The following is a 9376-nucleotide window of genomic DNA, read 5'->3' as shown; positions in this document are numbered from 1 at the left end:
GTATTTATTCAGCACTGCCTGGAATAACCGATTACGAAAGTGAGTTCTACCATCACTTATAATAGCCCTTGGTGATCCATAGCGGTTAAAGATGTGTTTCTTTATGAAGTCCACCACTACCCTTGCATCATTTGTAGGCAAAGCTTTGGCTTCCACCCATTTGGAGATGTAGTCCACTGCCACTAAGATGTACCAATTGTTGTAAGGTGGTGGGAAATGACCCATAAAATCAACTCCCCAGACATCAAACATTTCCACCTCCAGAATGTTGTTAAGTGGCATCTCATAACGAGCTGAAATGTTACCTGTTCTTTGACATTTATCACATGATCGGCAGAAACTGTGGCAGTCCTTGAATAATGTAGGCCAAAAGAAACTACATTGAAGCACCTTCGCTGTTGTTTTAGTTGGGCCAAAGTGTCCTCCATAAGCTGAAGCATGAACCCTTCACAGGATGGTTTTCATCTCATTTTCTGGCACACATCTCCTGATAATTTGGTCTGCCACTCTTCTATATAAATTTGGATCATCCCAATAATAGAATTTTGCTTCATGGAGTAGCTTCTTCTTCTGCTGGTAGGTGAGATCTGGATTCAAATAGCCACTAGCCAAGTAATTAAAAATGTCTGTATACCATGGAGCCTTTTCTACCAGCAATAATTGCTCGTCTGGGAAGACCTCATTGATATCCACATCATCTGAATCTTGTAGTTTCTCTAGCCTTGATAAGTGATCTGCTACCTGATTTTCAGTACCATTTTTATCGCGAATTTCAATGTCAAACTCTTGCAGTAATAGAACCCATCGAATCAGCCTAGGTTTAGCGTCCTTCTTCTCGAAGATATATTTCAAGGCTGCATGATCAGTGTAGACTATCACCTTTGAACCAATTAGATACGAATGAAATTTGTCGAAGGCAAAGACCACTGCTAGCATCTCTTTTTCAGTTGTTGCATAGTTGATCTGAGCAACTGTCAAGGTTTTACTTGCATAGTAGATGACATGTAACACTTTTCCTTTGAGTTGGCCAAGCACCGCTCCCACTACAAACTCACTAGCATCATATATAAGTTCGAAAGGTAGATCCCAGTCAGGTGCCACTATCACAGGTGCAGAAGTTAACTTCTTTTTCAAAATGTTAAAGGCATTTAAGCACTCATTAGAGAAGTGAAATGGCACATCATTCTCCAATAGATTGCACAAAGGTTTGTAATTTTTGAGAAATCTTGAATGAACCTTCTGTAAAACCCTGCATGTCCCAAAAAGCTTCTGATCCCCTTAACTGAATTAGGCGGCTTCAATTTTTCAATTACTTGTATCTTGGCTTTGTCAACTTCAATACCCTTTGAGGAAATCCTGTGGCCCAACATTATTCCCTCCTTCACCATAAAGTGGCACTTCTCCCAATTGAGCACCAGATTCTTCTCTTCACACCGTTGTGATACAAGTGATAGTCGTTCTAAGCATTCATCAAAAGAACCTCCAAACTCTAAAAAAATCATCCATGAATACCTCAATGTATTTTTCCACAATAGCAGAGAATATGGCCATCATGCACCGCTGAAAGGTTGCAGATGCGTTGCATAGACCAAAATGCATCCTTCTAAATGAAAATGTACCATAGGGACATGTGAAGGTTGTTTTCTCCTGGTCTTCTGGAGCAATGACTATCTGATTGTACCCGAATATTCTTCCAGAAAGCAGTAATGAGAATGGCTTGCCAACCTCTCTAACATCTGGTCAATGAAGGGTAATGGGAAGTGATCTTTTCTTGTAGCATTATTCAACTTTCTATAATCTATACATACTCTCCATCCTGTTACTGACCGTGTTGGTATTAGCTCATTGTTCTCATTCTTCTCTACTGTAATTCCACCCTTTTTAGGGACTACATACACTTGACTCACCCAAGAACTATCAGAGATGGGATAGACAATACTTGCATCTAGCAATTTCAACACTTCCTTTCTCACTAGTTCTTTCAGAGTTGGGTATAATCTGCTTTGTCCTTCCATTGTTGGCTTTGACTTGTTCTCCATTAAGATTTTGTGCATACACAAAGTAGGACTGATTCCTCTTATATCAGCTATTGTCCATCCAATTGCAGTTTTGTGCTTTCTGAGTATCTCCAATAATTTATTATCCTCCTCCTTTGTCATCTCGTCTGCAATAATTATTGGAAGTGTTGTAGAATCTCCCAAGTATGCATAACGTAGGCGTGATGGCAATGGCTTTAACTCAAGAATTGGGGCTTTTTCTACTGATGGTACTAGCGGTGATTGGTTAGTACCTAGAGATTCATATTGCCAATGTCTCTTTCCCACTGGTTATTCTATCAAACGTACAACACCTTTTGTTTTTTCCATATTATCTACCTCTGATTGTGCAATATTTGCCTCGCATAGAATTTCTGGTTGTGCTGCATCAAATGTATCGGTCACAAGCTCATCGAGCACATCCACTTGGCATAAGGTGTCTGGGGTCAATGGGTATTTCATCGCATTGAATACATTGAATATGACATGCTCATTATCAACTTGAAGAACCATCTTTCCATCATATACATCAATCAGTGCTCTCCCAGTGGATAAGAATGGTCTTCCCAAGATGAGAGGAATATTTGAATCTTCTTCCATGTCCAAGATAATAAAATCTGCCGGGAAGATGAATTTATCAACTTTGATCAGCACATCTTCAATTATCCCCTTTGGTCTTTTGATAGATCTGTCAGCCAGTTGCAAGGATATTGTTGTAGGTTTAGCTTCTCCTAATCCAAGAGACTTGTAAATAGAAAGTGGCATCAAATTAACACTCGCACCTAAATCACATAAAGAATGCTCAAAATAGTTAGAACCAATAGTGCAGGGTATAGTAAAACTCCCTGGATCCTTTAGCTTAGGAGGTAGCTTTTTCAGAAGAATTGCACTACATTTCTCGTTCAAGCAGACAGTCTCATTTTCCTCCAATTCTCTTTTGTTGGACAAAATCTCCTTCAAGAATTTTGCATAGCTGGGCATTTGGGCTATTGCATCTACAAATGGCATATTTATGTGCAATTTCTTGAAAATCTCCACAAACTTGGCAAACTGCTTGTCCAACTTCTTTTGTTGCAACCGTTTGACGGGGCTTGACGCTCTCACTGTGCATATTTCTTTCCTTTCTTCCTCCTCGTGAGTGATTGGTTCAGACTCTCCTTTTTTCTCCGCCTTTTCAACCATTACTTCCTTATCTGTTCTTTCTGGTCTCTTCACATGTATCTCTGGAAGTTGTACCTCACTTCTGGTTGTAATAGCTTGCACTTGCTCTTTTGGATTGACCATTGTGTTGCTTGGCAATGTCCCTTGTAGGCATTCTGCAAGCTGTTAACCTATCTGTCCAATTTGAGTTTCCAGTTTCTTTATGGATGCTTGCTAATTCTGAAAGTTAGTGTCAATCTGCTGGAACACGTTATCTTTGTTTTGCATGTATTGGTTAAACATCTCCCCCAAACTTAGTTTTTTCTCTAGCTGGTTATTGTTTGAACTGCTCCCTTGCTGGTTATCCGACCATCTGAAGTTTGGGTATTGCCTCCATCCTGAGTTATATGTTTGTGAAAAGGGATTAAAATTTCGAGAGCCATTTTGAATGAAATTGACTTGCTCCTCCAGAAATCCTAAAGATGTGCAATTTTCTGTTAAATGATTAGCCCCACAATTTTCGCATGATGGACTGGCTATCACTGTATGTGCTCATTTTGTTTGTGACTTCACCAATAACTCTACTTGTTTTGTTAAAGCTGCTATCTGGGCGTTGGTAGATGTTGTGCTGTCTAACTCATATATTCCCGCTGTTTTTGGAGGCACCACTCTTTCTGATGAAAACATGGAATGAGTAATAGCAATCAACTCAAACAGGTCCATACAGTGTTGCACTGATTTTCCTATGATTGATCCGCCTGCAGAGGAATCTACTTGAGATTTGGACAGTGGTAAAAGTCCAGTGTAGAAATACTACACTTGATTTTCAATAGTGATCCCATGATTTGGACACTTCCTCATCAACTCTTTAAATCTGTTTTATGCTTCGTGATAGCTCTCCCCATCTTTTTGTTGAAATGTTTGAATTTTCAGTCTAATTTTTGCTACCTTAGCTGGTGGGAAGAACTTGTTGCAGAATTTTCTGGTCAATTCCTACCATGTGATAATACTTCCATCAGGTTCGGCATCAAGCCATTCAAATGCTGCATCTCTTAATGTATATGGGAATAATCACAGCTTGATGGTGTCCTCTTTAACCCCAGGAGCATGAAAATTCTGACAGTTTCTGAGAAATCTGGAAATATGTGTGTTCGGGTTCTCATGAGGTAACCCGTAGAATTGGAGAGTGTTGCTCATCAAGTTAATCCAATCTGACCTAATCTGAAAATTATTCACTCCAAAATCTGGATACACAATACTGGAGCGCATGGGTGCTACTATAGGTGTCAGGAACATTGAAACTGGAAAGTCTCCTTCATTTATTTCTCTTTGCTCATGCTGTTGTTCCGGTGGTGCTGCCACTCTTGCGGCCATTTGTCCAATCGGCTGAATAGGGATAGGAAATTGTTGATTGTCAGCCATTTGATGTTGCTGTTTTTATTTGTGTTCTTTGCGTCTTCGTCTAAAAGTACGTTCTATTTCTGAATCAAGCGGTTCAAGATCGTCACCTTGGGTACGGAGCATACAACGAACACAATTTTTTTTTTTATATAAAATAACAATTAAAAAAATAAGCTAAAACCTAAAGTAAATAGTCCCCGGCAACGGCGCCAAAAACGTGTTGTCGATTTTATCCCTCAAGTGTACGGATCGTAGCAAGTAGTAAAGTGGACCTTTATAGTCCGAATTATCTTTCCCACGAGGACTATACTTTGGCACTCAATTTATTATTTCTAAGTTCTATTTGACAAAAATAAACGAAAACAATGATTACACGTGATTTTTGTTCTAAATATTTAAAAACGTGATTGGATGCAACGAAAGGTGATTGAAAATTCAAATAATAACGGACGTTAGGGCGGAACAATTTTACCTAATGGGCACCTTTACTTCATAAATCAAGATTCATACAACCTAAAGTAGTGTTCGTTCGAATTCTTCTATGGTATTCAACTCACTCCTCTCGAGTTCTCGTTGAGCCTATATTAGTTCAATTTCATATCTCTATACAAATTAAATTTAATTAAACGCAACATTGTTTTTAAGAATTCGCGCATGACCGCAGCAATCAATATAGGTATCTCTACACGTTATATCAATTTACCGGATTTTAACTTGTGGTCTAAACAAATAATCCGCATCTCTACGCAATCATTATTTACAAATCATCTAATTAGTAATCAAGTAATTAAATGCATTAAGAACAACATTAAAATCAACACATATTAAATAAAAGCATTAGAATCTTAATTGCATGAAATAAAGGGTTCCAAAAGATTACGTTGTTCGCCCTAAATCAAATCTAGCTACTCATAATAATGGAAAAAACGCAAGATAAAATAATGGAAGACATCACTGGGATTAATTAACGAAACGTGAATGAATTTCCCAATTTTGCTCTAGCCATCTTCTCCTTCTTTTCTGCTCATATCTGTCGTGTGTATGCTATCTATTGTTTAATCTAGGAGCAGCCAAAATTGTGTTCTTTTTAATTCAGCCTATGCGTGTAATTTAATAGTATTGGCTACCGGCAACGTGTATCTCTTTCCTCCCAAATCGCCTCAAATTACGTGTGGTTATATAGAGCTAATGAAGGCAGCCAACAACTCAATTTTTTTCTCCCAGCAGTTGCCGTTTTCTATGTATAAATCTATTTAATTCAGCCCAATTGGTTTATGCCTCCAACAATCTTCTTCTCTCCTCAAATTTGCCTCCAATGCATGTATATAATTTAACAGCTCAATTCTTTTCTCTTATTTAATTCTGTTTGTATGAATTCCTTCCTCCAAGCAGTTGCAATAATTGAATTTTCTCCAGTTGGCCCCCCTCTTTTTTGGTGTGAAAGTGTGTATATATATTAAAACCTAGCAGCTCAACGTTTCACTTTAAAAAGGACTTTATTTCCAAGAATTTTTATCTCCCAAAGCTGCCGAGTACCGTGTGCTTTATAAATTATTATTTTTTCTCCAAGTCCTTGATTTTCAAAGTGTGAAATTTGATCTCCGACTTCCATCAACGGCCAATTTAATCCTCGTGCTTTGGATTTTGTCGCTTTTCACCAATTTTTGCCTCTTTCCTTCAATTCCTTTTCGTTCATAAAATTTACCTATCAAACGTTAAATACAAGAATTAGGATATAATTTGTCAAAAGAAATATTAAATATCAATATTTTAGGCATGGAATAAATGTATAAAATACACTTATCAATGATCTGACCTGGACTTCTACATAGGTTGGTGCTCATAAAATATACATGATTTAACTGAGGTTGAAGTTTGGGGCCCAACAGTTACTCCCAAGGCCAGTGCTCATCTAGATGATGGATTGGCCTTGGATATCGTTGGTATAAAGTGATTGACAAGTTACATTGTCTAATTGGGAGAGCTGTCCGTTACTTCATTTAGCTTCCCTTGGAAGCTTAGTATCAAAACTTCGTCGTTTTGACTCATCAAATTTAGGCCCTTTGTTTCCTTCCTTTTCTTCATCCAATAACCCTGAATCCTTCTCTTCGTTATCTCCATTTTAAATTTTCCTTTTTCTTTTGATTTCCACACTTTTGCTCTCAAGTTTTTCTCTCTTAAGGAAGCAAAATTTTCCTCGCATTCTCATCTTCTTTCTGATTGTGGTCGTCTATCCCCAGGTATTTTTGTACCTTTATTTTTCTTGTATTTTTACTTCGGTCATTGCATGAGTTCGGATGATTCTAGGATACATTATTGTTATAATCAGCAGAAATATTATGTACTTTCTACTCTCACCCATTCTACTAGCTTGGACTATCAGAAGATCTTAACTTTACTTCCAATTTATATAGTCAATCTGGGAGATTTAGGTCATCCTAGGATCATGGAACAAAACCCTAAAGGTGCTAGGAATTCTAGAAAAAACAAAAAAGTTGGGTCTCATGATGGTGATTAGGGAATTTTTTCTGAAGAGTTGAAGGCTAATTCTTTTAAGGTGGTAATGATGGGAGATTTGTTGGCAAGCTGAAGGGGTTTGATTGAGTTAGCGGCCCCCAGTAAGGTGTGAAGCTCTGAACTACACCACCCTAAATGTCGGCTTTAGACTTCCATTCCCTAGGGTCATCCATAGGTTTCTTTCTTTCAGTAAAGGTAGTGGTCGTAGCTTACAAAAGAAAAAAGGAAAATCTCTGCTAAGGTAGTTCAAGCATGGTCGTTCTGAGGAATCACAAACAAGGTCGACTCCCGTAGCCTTATCTCCTGTGTAATCTTTACATCTGGTACCAATGTAGAGGTCGACTCATGTTTCTATTCCTCTTACCATCACTATTGTGGCAGGCTCCTTGAGGTCATAAGAATGGTGCCCAAATCTACGGAGGCCTATCATTGATTTCTTGGTGGGCTGAAGACCTTGGATATTCCTGGACTTCCTCAAACCTCCATCACGATCCAGGAAGTTGATAGCTACACTCTCTTTATCCCCTTAGAGACTCCACCAATCTCCTCACTAGGAAATGGAATGAGTTGAACTAAAAGTTCATTTTCTAATACATTCTATATATGATGTTAGTGACGGATGATGTGTTTGAGCTTGCGTAGTTTAGAAACTTTTGCTTTGTTTTATAACCCAGATTATTTTCTTCTTTCAGGTGAAGGCTGAATTGGAAAAAAAGGTTAGAGGTAAAGAATCAGACCTTAAGCTTTTTCCAAAACATGGAGGCTGAAAGGCTAAGATTTGTTGGGAAAAAAGAAGAAATACAAATATCACCTTAATAAGATGGGGATTGATTGGAGGCGAAGTTAGCCTCAGAACTGGGCCTCGTGGATGAGATTAAAGCCTTGAAGATTTAGGGAAGAAAGGCAAACGAGAGGGTCTCTACTGAGGAAAATAGAGCTGAAGAAGCGAGAGCTAAGGCTAACGAAGCTATGAAGAGGGCTGAAGAAGCTACCAAAAAGGTAAAAGAGGTTGAAGCTAAAGCAACTAAGGAAATGGATCTTTTGAGGGCCTTTCTTGAGTTCGACCTCTAGCTCAGGATGCCTATTAGTGGCCTTGGAGGAGTTTGTGAAACATACTGACAACGAGTGGCCAGGTTTTGACATTGCGTTTTTTGGTAGAGGTGTTAAAAGAACAGAAAAAGGAACAGAGAAAACGTCTGAGGCAGTTGGGTTTCACATCTCTCTTGCCGATGAAGATGTTGAAGATGAGGTCGTTGCTCAGAGAGATCCCCTAGTTCGTTAGCTCCCACTTTTTTTATGCTGATGCTAAACACTATTTTTAATTTGCTTATAATAGACATTTAGCTAGTAAATGGATATTCTATTGCATGTCAATTCGATTTTTTGCACAAATTTACAATGTTTATGATTTCCTTGAAAGGTGAATCGTTATTTTAGCTTGCTTTAGGAGCAATGCCTTTGTAATTTCTTGAAGTATTGCTACACATGTAACCTTAGGTTGGCTTGCTTATGAGCAATGTCTTAGTGAATTCCTTAAGAGGAAACTTATCTAAGTGTTGCAGCTCATGCAACTTTAGGTTGGCTTGCTTTGGAGCAATGCCTTTGTAATTTTCTTAAGTGTTACAGCACATACAACCTTAGGTCAGCTTGCTATTGAGCAACACCTTAGTGAATTCCTTAAGAGGAAACTTATCTAAGTGTTGCAGCACATGCAACCTTAGGTCAACTTACTTAACGGCAATACCTTTGTAATTTCCTTTAAGTGTTACAACATGTACAACCTTAGGACAACTTGCTTATGAACAATGTCTTAGTAAATTCCTTAAAAGGAAACTTATCTAAGTGTTGCAACATATGTAACCTTAGGTCGGCTTGCTTGAGATTTTGGGGACTATGTTATACAAAAACTCATTTTTTTAATTACCATGGAAAGGTTTTTATAGTAAACTAGGTTTTCTTTTCATTAATGATGGTTCTTAAGATGCTCAGCATTCTAAAGGTGCATTAGAGGTCTTCCTTCCATATCTTCCAACTCATAAGCTCCTCTAGAAAAGATCTTAATCACACTATAGGGTCCCTCCCAGTTGGGACCTAGGGATCCCTAGCTAACTTCTCTTTTAGCGAGGAAGATCTTTTTTAGAACTAGGGAACCGGCTTCAAATTCTCATTTTCGTACCTTCTGGTTGTAATACTTGATATTAAATTACTTATCTATAGCATTTCTAAGTTTAGCTTCATTCATCCTCTCTTCTATTAGGTCCAACTCTCTACGAGAAGTTTTT

At 38.2% G+C, this 9376-nt stretch overlaps 1 long non-coding RNA gene across 1 annotated transcript; it reads left to right on the top strand.

Annotated features, from left to right (window-relative positions):
* Window positions 1-6560: 6560 nt before the first annotated feature.
* On the top strand, window positions 6561-8486 carry LOC111372419. The gene is made up of 2 exons (XR_002698770.1): window positions 6561-6817; window positions 7787-8486. It is a non-coding gene; the product is annotated as an uncharacterized LOC111372419 (long non-coding RNA).
* The last annotated feature ends 890 nt before the right edge of the window (window positions 8487-9376 follow it).

The sequence above is a fragment of the Olea europaea genome, chromosome 23 (assembly GCF_002742605.1).
Source record: "Olea europaea var. sylvestris chromosome 23, O_europaea_v1, whole genome shotgun sequence".
Lineage (NCBI taxonomy): Eukaryota > Viridiplantae > Streptophyta > Magnoliopsida > Lamiales > Oleaceae > Olea > Olea europaea.
Note: the sequence above shows the minus strand (reverse complement) of the source record. Positions and strands in the feature narration are given on the sequence as shown.